The following is a 17,405-nucleotide window of genomic DNA, read 5'->3' as shown; positions in this document are numbered from 1 at the left end:
GATTTCTTGCTTCTCTCTGCAGCTTTTTCGCCAGGCCAATCATGCAACGACAAGTACCGAAACCTTCACATCATCTGGTCCAACAACTGCAGAGTAACCACGCAACCTTAGAATAACTTCTTACTTCCTATATGCCGGTTCATTCGGGTATTTAGATATACTTTGTCCTTGATCTTTCACAAATCCTACACAATATACAATAACCCATACACTGCATCTTAGTTAACATGGCAAAAGTCCTAGACAGTATACACAGTAAACAGAAACACATACATAATTTACTAGATTGATGCTTAAATCTGTAGATAACAGACTACACAAATAAATATTTATTCTCATGAATAATGAAACTACAAACACAAAATAACAGAACATATACCCGCTAATAAAAAAAAGAAACGATTCTTTTTATATGCAACTGTTATGTATAACATAACATATGTTCCATATCCTGCAAGAAATACAATAAACAGTTACATAGCTTCTTACTTAATATGGTTGAAAGTCATATAAAGAGCATGCACAATAAACAAAAAAATCCTACACAATTGTGATTAATACCTATATTTTTATGAAACACCCTACACAAGATGCTATTTAGTCCCTTAAACAATACAACTAACTACACTAGTTAACATAACATAATAGAAATACATACACACCTTATATATATATCCCACACAACATAAAGAACCGTCTACAATTATAATCTACAGAAAACATCAACGGTGTAAATACAACATAAACTTGACAATAAAGAAAATACAATAAACTACATAATATTATACGATAATGGTTAATAGGCATCTCGCTTGAATTAACATGAAATTGAAGTTGTGACTGTATGGAATTAAGTGGTAATAACATTAACGAAATCTATGAATCTTGATTTGGGTATTATCTGACTTGAAAAACCAGAATAGAAATCAATGGGAAATTCAATAGAAATCAAATGGAAAAGTAAACATAGTCACATTAAATGTCTTTTTTAAGTTATATTTTAAGTGATAATCCAGTATAAATATCAAATTAAAGGTAATGTAGGTGAGCATAATCATCCTATTGGGCTAAAAAATGAACGTTTACAAATTTGAAATTGATGTAAAGGAATTGAATTAAGCCTGATTATGCTGAGACTGATTTGATGTATGGTGATAAAATTAGGGCATACTGAATTAGGCAAATCCGATCTCGAATTGGGGCATAATAAGATTAGGCATAATCGAATATCTTTGATTCAATACTCATCTTCTCCTGGATAACAATTGTGGTGCTAGAAATTTGGGATTGTGAGTTGGGATATCTTTATGTTTTGTTTGGTTGACGTCGTATAAATAGAATATAATTAACAAAGTAATAAAAAATAATTGAAACCTCCAACAATTAAGAGTTACCATATATAAATTTAGGTTAGATTACAAACATACCCTTATATATAATTTAAAGGAAAAATAAAAAGAAAAAATATGATTGATCGTAATTACTTCTCGCACTAAGAATCCCTCTGAAATGAACCTAATCCTATATATATATATATATATATATATAGAGAGAGAGAGAGAGAGAGTAAGGTTAAAATAAAAACCCACTTGAGTTGTGAAAACTTTAGAAACTCATTCTCAACCACATGTTTTTAATTAAAATTTAAATCTTGTGGTCCACAATTAAAGTTAATAAAAATATAAACATATATATAACATTTTCTCTCTCCTGAAAACATATATAAAAATTAGTAAAAATATGTTAAAAAATAGCAAAAAAATGTTTTTTGATTTTTCGATGTTTTGTATTAAATGTAACAACACATATTACGTGTGTAACAAAAAAAACGATGTTACATAGGGTTTTCACAACTCAAGTGGGTTTTCATTTTATACTTCCCCTGTGTGTGTATATATATATATATATTATTGTGTAGTATAGCTTAAATGTGCAAAAAAAAAAAAAGAAAATATCAAACGATGTAAATGTGCAAATATACAGTTTCTTTAGAATGTCCCCAAATCTTAATCAAGATTCCAAATTTCTTTGAAGATTGAAGTAATTCCTTTCTCCTAAACTATAATAATCCCGCTCAACTCAAGATCAATTGAGCCCGCTCATTCTTTTCTCATAAACAGGAAACCCTAATCAACCGAAAGCCTGCACAGTTTTATTAACCTCACATTCTCTCCTCAAATCAACAACCACCAGCGATGATGAAGCACTAACTCAGCCCTAGTCGGACTAATCGGATTCTTCCCCTCGCATTCTATCTTCAATCGGATTATCATAATACAACCCTAATCTACTCCTAGTATAAGGTAATTTCTCTCATTCTTTATCATTAAGTTGTTTATATTTTTTTAATAAACCTTTGTTCTATAGTAGATCTGCAAATGATTTAAAATGGAGAACTAAGTAGGAAGAAGAAGAAGAAGAAAAAGGGGGAAATGAGAAATTGCTTGAAATGCATTGCGTATGAATTTATAAATGTTTTGTGAAAAAAAAAACAGTATACTATATTGTATCTTTATATATACTTTTTAGAATTTCATCTTCAAATAACTTTATATAGGGGTGAGCAAATTCGGTACCGGTACCGAAATCGGTACCGATTTGGTATCGTCGGTACCGAATCGGTACAAAAGTTTTGAGTTTCGGAATCAGTACAAAAGTTTTGAATGAAAACACAAAGAATATAACAGATTGTTGTAGTTTTTCATCTTCATGTTATTGTGAAGAATTATGTTAAAATATTGTTCATGTTTGAGTTCTGGTAGTTTTGGATACATATATGTGGATCTTTTAGATGTTACACACACACACACACACATATATATATATATATTGTAATGTAGTTCGTATATTACTGATTTCTAGTTTTTTAACCTATAGATGACATATATATACTTATTTGTATGTAGCGTGTATACATTATGAATGGTAGTAAAGATAACCCTGGTGGTGGTGGTGCTCGTGGTGCTGGTAATGGTCTCCGTGGTGGAAAGACAAAACAAGTTGCGCGGGGACGCAATGATCATGGTATTGAGTCTCCGGAGGCTGATCCTAATAAAGGTGCTCATTATAAGCCTACTGTTTAGAGACATGGGTCGTATGTGATTGTACGACCTCCAAAAACTTGCATCACGTAGAACTGGAGCCAGCAGTCATAGTCGTGTATATGGTGGTGATCAGAGGACTAATTTAGCTGGGTCGTTAGATATCACTACGACATTACAAGAGATGCCAAATGATATCATTGAGGATGATAATGATGATTTCAATGAGGATTTCGATGATGGTGGCAAACTGGCAATAGTGATGATGTGACAATAATGGTGGTGATGTTGGTGATGACGGCGGTAGGGACTTGATAGGCCGCCAAGGAAAAAGGTATGTTTATATTTTAAAATTTTAAGTTATATCATTTATTCATGCTATACATAAAAGCCCCTATCAATAATAATTTTTTTTGTTGTAAGAATTATAGCACGCAATGCAGGAGGTGGTAGAGGTAGAGGTGGTGATCCCGGTAGCAGGCGAGGTAATTGTCACGGTAATAACAACCTATAGCCTTAAGTTTGTTTGCTTAATATAAGTTATATGTTTGCATTTCACCTCTAGCATAAATTATTTTAATTTTTCACGCTTTTACTTAGCGTTAGTCAGTCAGACACTGGTCAGGCAGTTTGGATAACAACTCAAAACTATCAGCCTTTATTTACAGTTATGAGTAGGTGTTAAATGATGTAGCTTCTATCAAATTATGTTGTAATTTGATAAAAAATTTGCAAGCAACTTGTTATGGTCTAGTGGATCATTCCACAATGTAGCTTTTAAGAGTTGAGTTTGAAACCCAAGAGCTACAATATTGTTCTTTTTACATGTTGAGCAGCCAAGTCGCTTGCTGAGTTGCAACTCTCAGTTTTAGAATGAAGTTGCTTCATGAATGTAAATATTATCTAACTAGTGAATGTGAAGATTAGTTAGTATTAAAGGGACGAATTGTTTTATTAATGCCTTTAAACTTGTTTATAAATTAACTTTACATTTCTTTTAATATTAACAGACTTGTCTTTTTTTTTTCTTTAAAAAATTATGGCATGCGGTTCAACCAGAGGTGGCAGGGGTCAAGATGGTGGTCAAGGTAGCAAGCAAGTTAACAGTAATGGGAGTAAAGACTATAGTGGACAGCCAACTACAGAAGCATATCAGCCTTTACATGAGCCTAGTGATGATGAGGATGAACCAGTTGCTATAGGCTGGGCACCGGTTGTCCCACCTCCAGTACCTATACCTAAAAATCGCATTTGTATTTGGGTTGAAAATGATGAGTAAGTGTGTGTGTTTGTGTCTATATGTGTGCGTGTCTATATATATATATATATATATATATTCTCTTTTTAGGTGACTACAAAAGTATTATTATTATTGATTGTTGTGCATTGTTTTCATTTTCTAGATTTAATATTCAAAATCCAGTTTCCTGAACAATTGGTAGCATTTTGAATTTGATGTGGTCAGGTGGGTGGCTAGGATGGAAAGATGTTCCTATACTTCATCGCGAACGCATGTTTGAGCGTTTTCAGGTGTATACCTATGTTACATTTGCACATATAATAATAATGCATATAACTTTATAAAGAGTATAAAATAAACACTGTTAATCATTTTTTTTTCTCTTTAGAAATACTACCAGTGGGAAAATGAGGAAAAACGCTCAATTTACTCTTGTTGGGAGAGGTGCATTAAAGGAAAGTTTCCTAATCTTTTGGGTAAGGCTCGAAAATTTGCCAAGACTCGTGCGCTTCAAAAGGGTATAGAAGTTGGGAAAGATTGGTCGGTCACTGGCTCGTTTAAGCCACAATGGATTAGTCAAGATTCCTGGGGAACAACCAGTTAAGGTTTGGAATACCAGTTTGTGGCAGGAAAAGTCTTCTCAAAACAGCAAAAACAGAGAGAAAGCGACAGGTGGTAGACATACTATTGGCTCAAAAAGCTTTGTTACAGTTAGAGAAGAGATGGTAAGAAATATTAATATGTCATCTTTAATACACAGTCTGTTAGTAATGGTTTTTGAACATCAAAAACCGAAATCAAACCTTTACTAACGGTTTGGTTTAACATGCTAGAATTTGAAATACACACACACACACACACACTCTCTCTCTCTCTTATTTAAAAAAACACCAACACTATTTTCTTGCTAACTTATACATATGTACTTTGTAGGACAACATATTCAAGCGACGCACTAAGTTTGGTGAATTCTGGTTACAAACACTTGCAAAGAAATGGTCAAGACCCTAGATAAGTTGCCAATTTCTAGCGAGTTAGCAGATGCTGATTTGGTGGAAGACGATGATGTGGAAGACACTAATCAAGATAAAAATGTGGATTGGGTTGACACAAGGGCGGACGAAACTTATGTAAGTCTTGTTTACTTTGTAAATCTATTTTTTTTCACTACTTAATTATATAATGTTAACGTACTAATTTTTATGTTCCAACTTAGTAATCATATAAGAAACTCGTTGTAAAGAAGTATGGAGATGACACTAGCTTACACCCAAAATTCGATATGGGATTGTGGTCAAGTGTTGCGCGGCGGAGGCGGGGGGGGGGGACGAAAAAACGTCGGCTGTACGGGACTAGCAACATCACTGACCCGCATGTCGTGTTGACGGTACCGATTCCTTTCCATCGGCGAGAAGTAATAAGGTTTGTATTCTATATTAGAAAAAAATACATAGAGTGTGCACTTTGTACAACCTGGAACAGACCAGTTACATAGTGGTCGGTCCAGTGTTTGAAATGAGTTCAATGGGACGAGCTTGTGGGTTTCACTTGTTTGTTAAACTTCAAACAGTGACCGGCAGCTTGGTTTGCAGTTTATGTCGGAAATAGGCTGTATAAAACTAGACAAGAATGTAGAATATTATATAAAATAATTTATATGAGGTTTAATATTAACTAAGTAGCTAACTTACAACTGGCCACACATATGTACAAACTAGTAAATATTTTATCTACAAGGTGTTTTTTTTTGTATAAAACATTGAGCATTGATATGTTCTTAATAATGATGTGCAACTTTTTAATATAATTACAGGTGCAACAGTTGGAGAAAAAAATAGCTAAGTTGGAATGGAAAAAGGTAGCAGAGTCGGAACGAGGAGAAGTAGAAAAACGGGCTATGTTGGAGAAAATTGAAGAAAACGCGAGATTGTTTACAGAAATGAATGAGAAATTTCAGTTATTGTCACGAAATCAGCTACAAAGCTTTTCACCTACTTAAGATATATGGAAATTAAAATTTTTATTCTATTACATTTTGGATGATTTAGTCTTGTATTACATTTGGATATTTTATGCTAAATTGGTTTGAATATTTTATGCTAAATTAATTTGGATATTTATCTTTATTACGATATTTTATAAAATCTCAATATAATGTTTACATGAAGAAAATAGATAAATATATAAAAAAAAAGAAAATATTTTAAAACAATATATAAAATGCATAGCTAAAACCTTATATGATCCGTAGCTGAGTCATACGAATTAATTTGTGTAGCTACATTTGTAGAAAGAATTAGTTAAAATTCGTAACTAAATTCATAGCAAAAACCATACCAAATTTTCGTAGCTAGATGGTAGCAAAATCTTTAGAAAAAATTCGTAGCCAAAGTTGTAGCTAAAATTCGGTAGCAAACTCTGTAGCTAAAAAATCCGTAGCAAAATTACATAGTTATAAAATCGTAGCAAAATTCTGCAGCTAAAAGTCCGTAGCTAAAAATGCAGCAAAATTTCGTAACTAATAATTGGTGGCTAAAAATTCATAGCAAAAAATTCTGTAGCAAAATCCGTAGCTAACATAGCTAAAATGACGACGTTTCTTTTGGTAGCTAAATTCGTAGCAACATTCTGATTCCGTTGCAAAAATACATATCAAATAAGTTAGCTACAAGACTTGTAACTACGGACCAAATCCGTAGCAAACACCTAGTTTACTACGGATTTGCTACAGATTTGGCCGTAACAAATAGCTGTTTTTGTAGTAGTGTTAGGCACAAAGGACATAACATGAAAGGAATTTGAAACATGAAGTATGTTTTCTGCCATTTCTTTTGATAAAGGACGTCTACTGAAAAAACAATCAAATATAAAGGATGCCTTTTGCTATTTGGTCTATTTTTAAACACTAAGTTATTTCAAAATTTGCTAATCATTAACTAAAAAAAGTGATATTTTTTTATAATATTATAGAACTATGAATTATGTTTTCTTTTTCAAGTCAAAATCGGCCAAAGTTAACCGACTAGATGTGATTCTGGCTGGGATTGACCCACATTTGATCGATTCTCAGTAACTAGGCAGAGTTGAAGAAACTCTCCTCGGTGCCGTACCCTGTAGCGATTACTCAGTGAGTACTCGGCCTTGAAGACCTACTTTTACAACATTGACTGCAACACATAGCCTAATGATAAAGTAACAAAAGACGTTGTAATGATTCGATTTCAGGCTTTCAAATGCCGAAGAGTAGAAATATGTTATGTTCACGTTTATCTTTATTTATTATCGTATTTTTTTTAAGTACGTTAAAAAAATTGTGCTATCCCTGAATTTATACTTTAGATCCGCCACTACCAAAATGGATTAACACGTTTAACCCGTATGTGATAAGCAAGCCCGACCGTTTAAGCAATGAGTTAGCATGTCACAAACATGTTTATGAATTCATAACTTTATGCATAATCTAACTATATTAATATAAGCAAATAATGAAGATGATGTAACAGTCCCATATAATTCTTGGCTCATTTTTCCCGCTCAAATTCTTAATATCATTTAATGGGTATTTTAGGAACTTTTTATATAAATAAAGATTATAAATTCTAAAATTGAACAATTCCTAATAAAATAAATATTGTTTATTGCAATTTAGATGAGAAAATATAAAACAAAAATGGAATTGAAATATTTAATCAATTTCAATTTATTATATATAATAATTTCATGCATAATAATATTTAATCAATTTCAATCTCAATTTTAATTTAAACGTACAAACAACAACAACAACAATAATAATAATGCACGATTTCTTAGATTACGTTTTCATTTAAAAATAAAATCACTTTATTTAATGTCTTTAATTTTTCTAAATATCTATATTTTGTAACATAACAACAAAAATATACATACATGTATATTATCCAATTAAAAATATCTTTTTATATGTACAAACCATATTTAAATCACAAATATATATATATATATATATATATATATATATATATATATATATATATAATGGGTTTGTTACACTAATAGCTTATCAACCCAACATTTATTTAATATAACAAAATTCGAATTGTTTTTATTAACTCTTCTCTAATCCGCCTTATATATAAAAATATACAACTTTAATTGAGAATATTACTTTTGCAATTGATCAATGTGTTCTGGATTATATCAAGCGTATTACACCTTCATTATTTTAAGTTTTCATATCCAAGTCTTTTCTTTTGATTTATTATGTAATTGCATATCAAGCATTCCAACGAAAATAATTGTACTCATAATCAAGTTCTTTTGTTTTCAAACTTTTACAAACTTTAACGCCACAGTGGCATTGGTCACGGTTGAGCTCTTTTATTTGTAACTTTTTTACTAAATTGATAAAATGCATGCTTAACAATAAGCCCAATGTTAGAGAAAAATACATTTTGCGGTTGGGATCATTGGTCTTTTAGGCGGCTTTTAACGAAATCTTTACTTTTAAGAGACTAACTGTATCTACAAAAAATACACTTTACATTTATGTTTATGAAAATTTCTTGCAAGTAATCCTTTTTACCTTTCTCACTTTTGCAAATTATAAACTTCTTAGTGTTTGTTGTATATATATTTGAATATATTGTAATAAATTTTTTTACATGATTATGTTCTTATGTTTAATATTTAGTAATTTTTTATTTTTTATTTCAAATAATTAATTGTATTAATTTGCATATTGACAAAACTTGTATAATACACGGATTCTAAAGCTAGTACTATATATTATGTGATCGATTGGCCTTTAATAAGCTATCCATAAATTGTAGCACTAATTAATTATTTTAATGAACTTTAGACAAAACCTCCCGGCCTGTATAAAATAACATCTAGAGGATAAGAGGAAAATATTGACATTAAAAAAATCATAAAATGTTTTATAGTTGTAATAAACAATTTGTTTTAAAACCTCAAATAACAATTATAAGAAGAACAAGAAAACAATTGCCGGGTTGTAGAAATGGTCCAAAAGTATTTTGATATTCACAAATCCGTTAGAATTTGGTAAATGAATTATCGTAAAGAAATTAAATAAAATGTAGATGTAAGTAGACGAATTAAATAAAAAAGGATGCGTTAACCTTTAACAAAATTATTAAAGATAAGTACAACGCTATGTGTATAACACTCATATTATAAATGTGAGTCAAAATAAATGAACTAAAAAAATGAATAAGGAATTTGATGGTTTTTTTTGAAGATCCTGACTTTAAGTTAGCAGTTGATCAAGCTGAACCACTACTTAACACCACATCTTTTTCCTCTAAATAAGATCCACACCCACATCGATCTCACTCTCTGCAATCCAAAGTGTTCGCCAACGACTCATTGATCTCCAGTATCAAACCCAAAACGAACCTAGCATATGTCTTCAACCGGAAGTAGCCACAGAAGCTCTGGCCACGTGGAAGAAGCAGAAGAAGAAAACAGTGAACAAATCCACTCCGAACACAAGCCAGACATTCTACTTGCCGAAAGCCAACTCACTGGCTTGAAGCGTTACGATTCCTTAGATATCGAGTCTGCTAAAATTTGTGGCCATCATGGTCACCATGACACAAAGGTTAGCACGTATGTTTTAACTAGTTTTTTCTCATATGTTACCGACTTTTTGATATTTGGAAATGAATTGTTTGAAGGACTGGAGAGTGATACTTAGACTTGCTTTTCAAAGCAACGGAGTGGTTTATGGCGACATTGGCACATCACCTTTGTACGTGTATGCAAGTACCTTTAGTGATGGGATCAAACATGAAGATGACATTTTGGGCGTTTTGTCCATCATCTTTTACACCATCACCATAATTCCTGTTCTTAAGTACGTTACAATCGTTTTACATGCCAACGATAATGGTGACGGTACGCATTTCCTCCTTGATTGTAGTAGACGAGTTTGGATTTAATGTGTAGACAGTTCTGTATGTCTTGCTTTTCGTAAGACACATTATAACATAACCTATACAATAGTACAGGTTAATAATGAATTGAAAACGGAACATTAAAAAGTGGAAGGGTAAATCACAGCAGTGCTTTGAAACACCAAATACCAAAAGGAAGTAAATTCTTGTTTTTTTATTCATGTGGAATTCCATATTTTGGCTGAATCTTCCTCCATAATGGTACCGCACAATACTATTATTAGGGTAGACAAAAAAATCACTTTAAATAGAAGAAGTCAAAACTAAAACTTCTTGGTGAGATAGTCATAATCCAAACATCATCAACTGATAACCGGATACTAATAGTATAATTTCTATATATGAATAACTTGATTTCTTTAATAAATGTTTGTTAAAATTCCTTGACTACCCTAATCTAGGACAAAACTTTGATATATTTATTTTTCTAAACTATTGTCTTTGATTATAACTGGTTTGGTAGACTTCTATAACACATATGGAGTTGGTGTATAATGATATTAATAATGTATTTTCTTGGTTAATAGGAGGTACTTTCGCGTTGTACTCGAAATTGTGTAGATATGCAAAGGTAGGCTTAATCCCAAGTGAACAACCGGAGGACCAAGAGGTCTCGAATTTTCAACTTGAATTGCCAAGCGAACGTAATACAATAGCGTCAAAGGTCAAGAACAATACTGAGCGAACAAACTTTGCTAAGTTTGCACTCCTATTTGCTGCCATGCTTGGGACTTCCATGGTCATTGGTGATGGTATCCTCACTCCTTCCATCTCGGGTGATTACTTTAATTAACCGTTTTTATCCTTTTCATTCACTATGAATGGTTGAATGTTTTGGATTCATACGCGGTTTAAGATTCAACTATGTACTTTTAGGCAATTTTTAGAAAGATCTTATACTTCTACTGAGTTTGCTACCCTGCAAGGCCGGAAGAGAACTCATCCAATTTCTTATGATTTTTTTGGTTCAGTTTGTATGGCAAGTAGCTAGGGTCATGACAAGCGAACTCCAAGGGGGTTTCACCAAATTTCACCTGTCACTTACAATTTTTCACTAAATTCCGTAGGGAAAACTGCCTTAAAAGTACTAGAACGAAAATTAGTGAGTAGATAGTTGAATCATAAACCATCTACTAAAAAAAAACTGAATTCTTTTTAACTATGTCGTTCTTAACAAGTTAAGTTTTCTATATAGTATTATCAGCTGTATCAGGACTCAAGGAAGCAACTAATGCCATGACAGAATGTAAGTTTCTGATATTAGAGTTGTGTTGTGTTGTAGTTTTGTGTTGTACAACATTTTCACACTAGGTTGTAAATTACAATTATATAAAACACGTCTACCATGGCACAAGGCAACCTTTTGATATTAAAGTTGAGACATGATGTAATATTTCACTTTGCGTATCCACTCATTGTTATATATGTTATCAACGGTTGTAAATTTACAATTTTAAAATACACTTGTGAGAAATAGAAAACATACTAAGTGAGACAACAAAACCAAGAGCCTCAATTTCTAATATCAAGTTCAATTTCCTGTCGCGAAAAAGAAAGCACGAGTATGCTAACACCTTGGAAACGGATTGATGTAGGGAGGAACGTAATAATATCAGTATTAATCTTGATAACCTTGTTCATGGTTCAAAGATTTGGAACTGATAAAGTTGGCTACAGTTTTGCCCCCATCATTTGCGTCTGGTTCGCGCTCATTGCTGGGATCGGTGTGTACAATTTCATCAAGTTTGACCCTTCTGTCGCCAAAGCCATAAACCCTAAATACATCATCGATTATTTCAAACGAAACGGAAAAGATGGATGGATTTCTCTTGGTGGAATTGTTCTTGCAATTACAGGTACACTGATCATACTCGTTTTAATTTTCCTACAACTTTTAGTAATCTGGTTTGATTGTAACAGGAACCGAGGCCATGTTTGCTGATCTTGGACACTTCACTGTGAAATCTTAACAAATAAGCATGAGTTGTGTGGTTTATCCCGCTCTAATAATAGCATACAGTGGTCAGGCATCATGGCTAAGAAAACATCACGATGAAGTTGCAGACACATTTTATAAATCAGCTCCAGATGCCTTGTACTGGCCAGTGTTTGTGGTGGCGGTCATGGCGGCGATTATAGCAAGTCAGGCTATGATCTCTGGGACTTTTTCCATTATTAAGCAATCTCTTTCACTTGGGTGTTTTCCTCGTGTTCAAGTATTGCATACATCAGCTAAGTATGAAGGCCAGGTTTTCATTCCGGAAGTGAATTATCTTCTTATGATTGGTTGTGTTCTTGTAACTGTTTCATTCAAAACTATCGAAAAGATCGGCCATGCTTACGGTAAAATTATTTAATCTATTTCCAAATATATGCTCTAGTATAAGTTTGATTAATTTTGTGGTTTCGGTGAAGGTATTGCGGTGATATTTGCGGAAACGCTCACATCTGGATTCATGTTAATGATCATGCTCGTTGTTTGGAAAACCAATATACTTCTCGTGATCTTATATGTACTTGTGATTAGCTCCACGGAATACATCTACTTGAGCGCAGTTCTATACAAATTTGGAGAAGGTGGATACTTGCCTTTTCATTGGCGGTTGTGCTAGTGTTCATTATGTGCACTTGGAACTATGTTTATCGAGCAAAATACAGTTATGAGCTCAGCCACAAAGTGTCACAAGAAGCCATAAAAGACATTGTTATGGGCACGAACATGAGTCGTATGGGAGGACTTGCAATCTTCTACTCGGAGCTTGCCCATGGCATTCCGCGGATCTTTAAACACTATATTGACAATGTTCCTGCTTTACATTCGGTTATTGTGTTTGTTTATGTCAAGTCATTGCCAATTAGTAGGGTGGCACCAGAAGAGAGGTTCTTGTTTCGAAGAGTGAAGCCAAATGGATTGTATGTTTTTAGGTGTGTGGTGAGGTACGGGTACAAGGATGCCCGCAATGAAAAGGAGTCGTTTGAAAATATTTTATTCGAAAGGTTGAAAGAGTTCATTGAATATGACTATGGAGTCGAACCACAACCAGGTGGCTTAGCATATGAGGATATGGTGATACTAGACAAAGCTTGGCAAACAGGAATCGTGCATTTGGTAGGCGAGCATGAGATTGTCTCAAGGGCCGGGTCTTTAATTGGGAAAAAGTTTATCATCGATTATGCTTATAGTTTCATGAAGAAGAACTTGCGGCAAAGTTATAGCGTGTTTGAAATTCCTCACAAAAGGATGTTGAAGGTTGGAATGACCTACGAGCTCTGACGAGGATGAATGGCCTTGTGTAGAGTAAAACTTGTGTTCTTTCAACTAGATGAAACTCACATCCTTTATTGAACCCTACATTAGGCTTTAAATAGTCTCTAGAGTAATAACAGAATGCTAGAAAATATGTTGACTAAATGTTTCCTACTGACTAGCGTTAATTAAAGCAGAATATCATATTCTCTTAACTCTAAGCAACTACTCTCAACACATAAGCATTCGTGTTCGTTTAAAGTTAAATAAACAAACATGAACACGCCCTTGCTCATGTTTGTTTGTTCTTTACAGGCCTACGCATTCAATGTGCTTGCTCCTCCCATGCATTACATCATTTTTTATGGTTAAGTTGTTGAGGTGTACATACATGATGTGGTGCTTCTTCTTGAACATTACATACATTTCAGGACACTCTTCTCATCCAAACAACTTAACATCCACAAGCAGCAGTTGCCAAAAGAACCAAATTTTGTTGGGTTAAGTTGCCATACTATGTACCTAAATATATTGATCGATTACGGATGATAAGTTATAAGTGGCATGCCATAAAAGTGGTGTGAAATGGTTTCTAGAGTCTTCAAAAAAGTAGTATTTTTTTTTTATCTAGAGTGGGCTTACTAATTTAGTTGAGTGTGATAGTGATATTTCACTAGCTTCTACTAGTTTATTCACTTTTAGATCTTACAATTTAGATACTGTCCAATCTATGTTAGATGCTTTAATATTATATGGTTTTCTAAGCCAGGACTTTTCTTCTTCTTCCAAGATTGTTGGGAGTGATTTGACATATTTCTAATAATCGTATTTGACAACTAGCTAGGTAGGTAGGTAATTTCAAGTTAGCACGTTACCCATCAAGAATTACGCGTGCATGATTCCCTTTATGCACGGGTTTAGATATGACTATAAAGTCGGGTGACAAGCACCAAAAGGTTGTGCGGGTTGAGTTAATCCAACGCTCGATGGCCACGGAATACAGAGAAATCAAATCACTCGCCCATGTTTATTTTGGGCACATTTTGATGTTCATTGTATCAATAATCTTCAGTTGAGTTGCAGGCACAAAATCTAAAGCCCATGTTTATAGTGTTTTCACAATAAGCACACATTATAACTCATTGAAATTCTTTCAGAAAAAAAGGATCATAATCTTGTTAAAATCGACTTTGGAAGTTAAAAATCGAAAAAGTCACACGTTGCATTGATAGAGGCTCGAATATGATACACAAACTCCATTTTCTAGCCCTAAACAAAAACTAACACAAACGAAACCTAGCCAGATCAAAGAACACAATATCTTTAAAAATACAAAAAAATAACACGAAAAAACCTATCTGGATCGAAGAACAGAATACCTTTATAATTTAACACTAAAAGAGCCTAGCTACCCAGATCAAAGAATGCCCCATCTTCGATCGAAAACTAACATAGAAAGAACATGCCCGGGTAAAAAACACAGCATCTTTAAAAATTAAGACAAAAAGAGGCTAAATGGATACCAAATTGGTGTAATATCTTCTATCATACAAGTTTATAACTCTACTTTGACACATCTAAAAACCCCCAAACATATCTCCAAAATGAACCCTAACATCTACTTCTTTTATCATCAACAGTGAATTTTATAAGATTAGGAGAAGAAGAAAGAGGAAGTTTTCTAGTAACCTGGTTAGCTGCAGATCTGTAATCTACCGAACTTTCTTGATGAAGATGATTGATACGATGTTTCTCTTCATTTTGGTTTGCCCTTTCACCTTCAAGTTCCCTAATCTTGTCTAAATACAACTTTAATGGTTCGGCATAATCATCAAACCCGAGATTGGACATCGCCCAACAAACATCATCTCCGTTTACAGTTTTTCTTTTTTCTTTTCGACAATGATCCGAAGCTTCTCCTGTCACAAAGCTGATGAACTCGGACACACATTCTTGCATGGTTTCTTTAGCTTCTTTCGAGATCTTTGCATTTGGTGGGAGGATTTGCTTCATGATACGACCTACATTCGCAATGGGTAGCAATCGATCTTGTTCCTTGATCACTTCAGGATCTTGTTGAGATGCACTAGTGCTAGCATCATATGTGAAGTTTAACACCTCAGGATTAGATCCTATATTGTGAACCATGTTGGTTAAGTAAATCTTGATCCTCTAAAATACAGACACTTTGCTGTTTTATTTATATCAATTGGTCTCCAATGTTATATGCAAAAGTTAACACATATTTATATCATCATCTATAGTATAGTGTTGAGTCTTTATCATTACTTTAAAACTATAATTTGATGATGTTATGAAGTGCGGACCAGGCCACACCACTAATTAAAACCTAATCTATTACCACCAATATCGATCGTTCACGACATCTTAAATCAACGGTTGATATTCAACGTAAAACATAACTTATAATTAGATAAAGGAGAGTGACAGAAATTGTTATAAAGAATAAATCGTCATCATACTCAGTATATCCCATCAATAGCAAATTTATGGTAGGGTCTGAGGAGGGTAAGATGTAGACAGCCTTACCTCTACTCCGTAGAAATAGAGATTCTGCTTTCAGTGAGACCCCCGGCTCGATAGTGGTTTTGCATCAAGCCTTGGATATAAGGCACATAACACTCAACCATCAGGACCTAGCCGATTGGTGCATGTACCTTTGTCTTTCGGCTATCAGCGCTACCACTTGATGCCTGATTAACCTTCCGCCACTTTTAACGCTATTTTCACGAAATTAGTAAAATAACGTCAAAATTAATGCAATTTCATTTTTGCCCACCCAAGGACCCACACATATAAATTATATGCCTGTACCGCAAACAAGACGTAAATTTAATGCAATTTCACTACCGTCACTTTTAACATTATAAATAATGAATGAACAATAAAAACAAAGATCATATCTTCTTTCAATCTTGAATTGTACATGTAGCATATTGTGGAATTATAATTCAATTTAATGCTTACAATTGGGTTACTTGGAGAACAAGTAATGGTATGTAATCCTAAGTGGAGATCGTGCTAGATGTACTGATGCTTGTCGATTATTGTAATTCTGAAGTAAGAAAACTTCACATTTTAGTTTCGTCTTAGATCTCCAAATCGATCAAGATCAACGTCTTGTAAAATTAGATAGCCTAGTCATCTTAACAAGTATCCACAAACAAAACATTTCTAATCAGCTAAGCTCTCACATGTCTATAATCATTGGCACAGTTGTCAAATGTTAGTTGGGCTAAGTGTGAGGCAGAGGGGTGTATCACGGTTCGAGAAGCACACATGTGACGAGAATTTTGTGAGAACCTCCTGAGAATTCCTAGTTTGATTCCAACAAGTTTCTGCCACTAATTAAGGAAAACACCACTTTTTTAGGATTCGAACTTGTATGCAGATGGTAAATATTTCAGAGTCTTCCTGCAACTGATTGGATTAAAGCCGTTCTAAGAAATAAGAATGACGTTAGGTACTTTAAAATGCTTGATTCAAAGTAGAAGGACCAATTTATAAAACCCTAAAAGAGAGAAAATTACTTGCAATAACGTCCTAAGTAACTAATGGTCCCTACTAACTAGGTCACTAATTAATTTAATAATTTGTAATTGTGGTAATGGTGTCAACAATTATTGGACTAAAAGGATTTTTAAATTGATATTATTTTGAGGAAGCACGTGTCCACCTCGTAATATGTGCTACCAAACAAAACCTAAAAAGAATTATCAAAACTTCATATCTGAACTATTCGTTTGCAAAACTTAGGTTGCCAGGTTTACCTAATTATTAATCTAATGTTTAACAATTATGTCACCCTTATCAAAGGATAATATCTCCACTTGTACTAACAATTAAAATTACATAGATTATGGTAAAAAAAGTCAATAAAACTATATGGTGATTTA

The 17,405-nt window shown here is 33.4% G+C and overlaps 2 pseudogenes; one reads left to right on the top strand and one right to left on the bottom strand.

The window, feature by feature from the left end:
* Nucleotides 1-9,688: 9,688 nt before the first annotated feature.
* Nucleotides 9,689-13,587, top strand: LOC143591530 (potassium transporter 5-like; annotated as a pseudogene).
* Nucleotides 13,588-15,099: 1,512 nt separating this feature from the next.
* Nucleotides 15,100-15,672, bottom strand: LOC143591527 (nuclear transcription factor Y subunit B-1 pseudogene; annotated as a pseudogene).
* Between the last annotated feature and the right edge of the window lie 1,733 nt (nucleotides 15,673-17,405).

The sequence above is a fragment of the Bidens hawaiensis genome, unplaced genomic scaffold (genome assembly GCF_021521415.1).
Source record: "Bidens hawaiensis isolate Kalapana, Puna unplaced genomic scaffold, B.hawaiensis_p1.1 tig00039879_1, whole genome shotgun sequence".
Taxonomy (NCBI): Eukaryota; Viridiplantae; Streptophyta; class Magnoliopsida; order Asterales; family Asteraceae; genus Bidens; species Bidens hawaiensis.
Note: the sequence above shows the minus strand (reverse complement) of the source record. Positions and strands in the feature narration are given on the sequence as shown.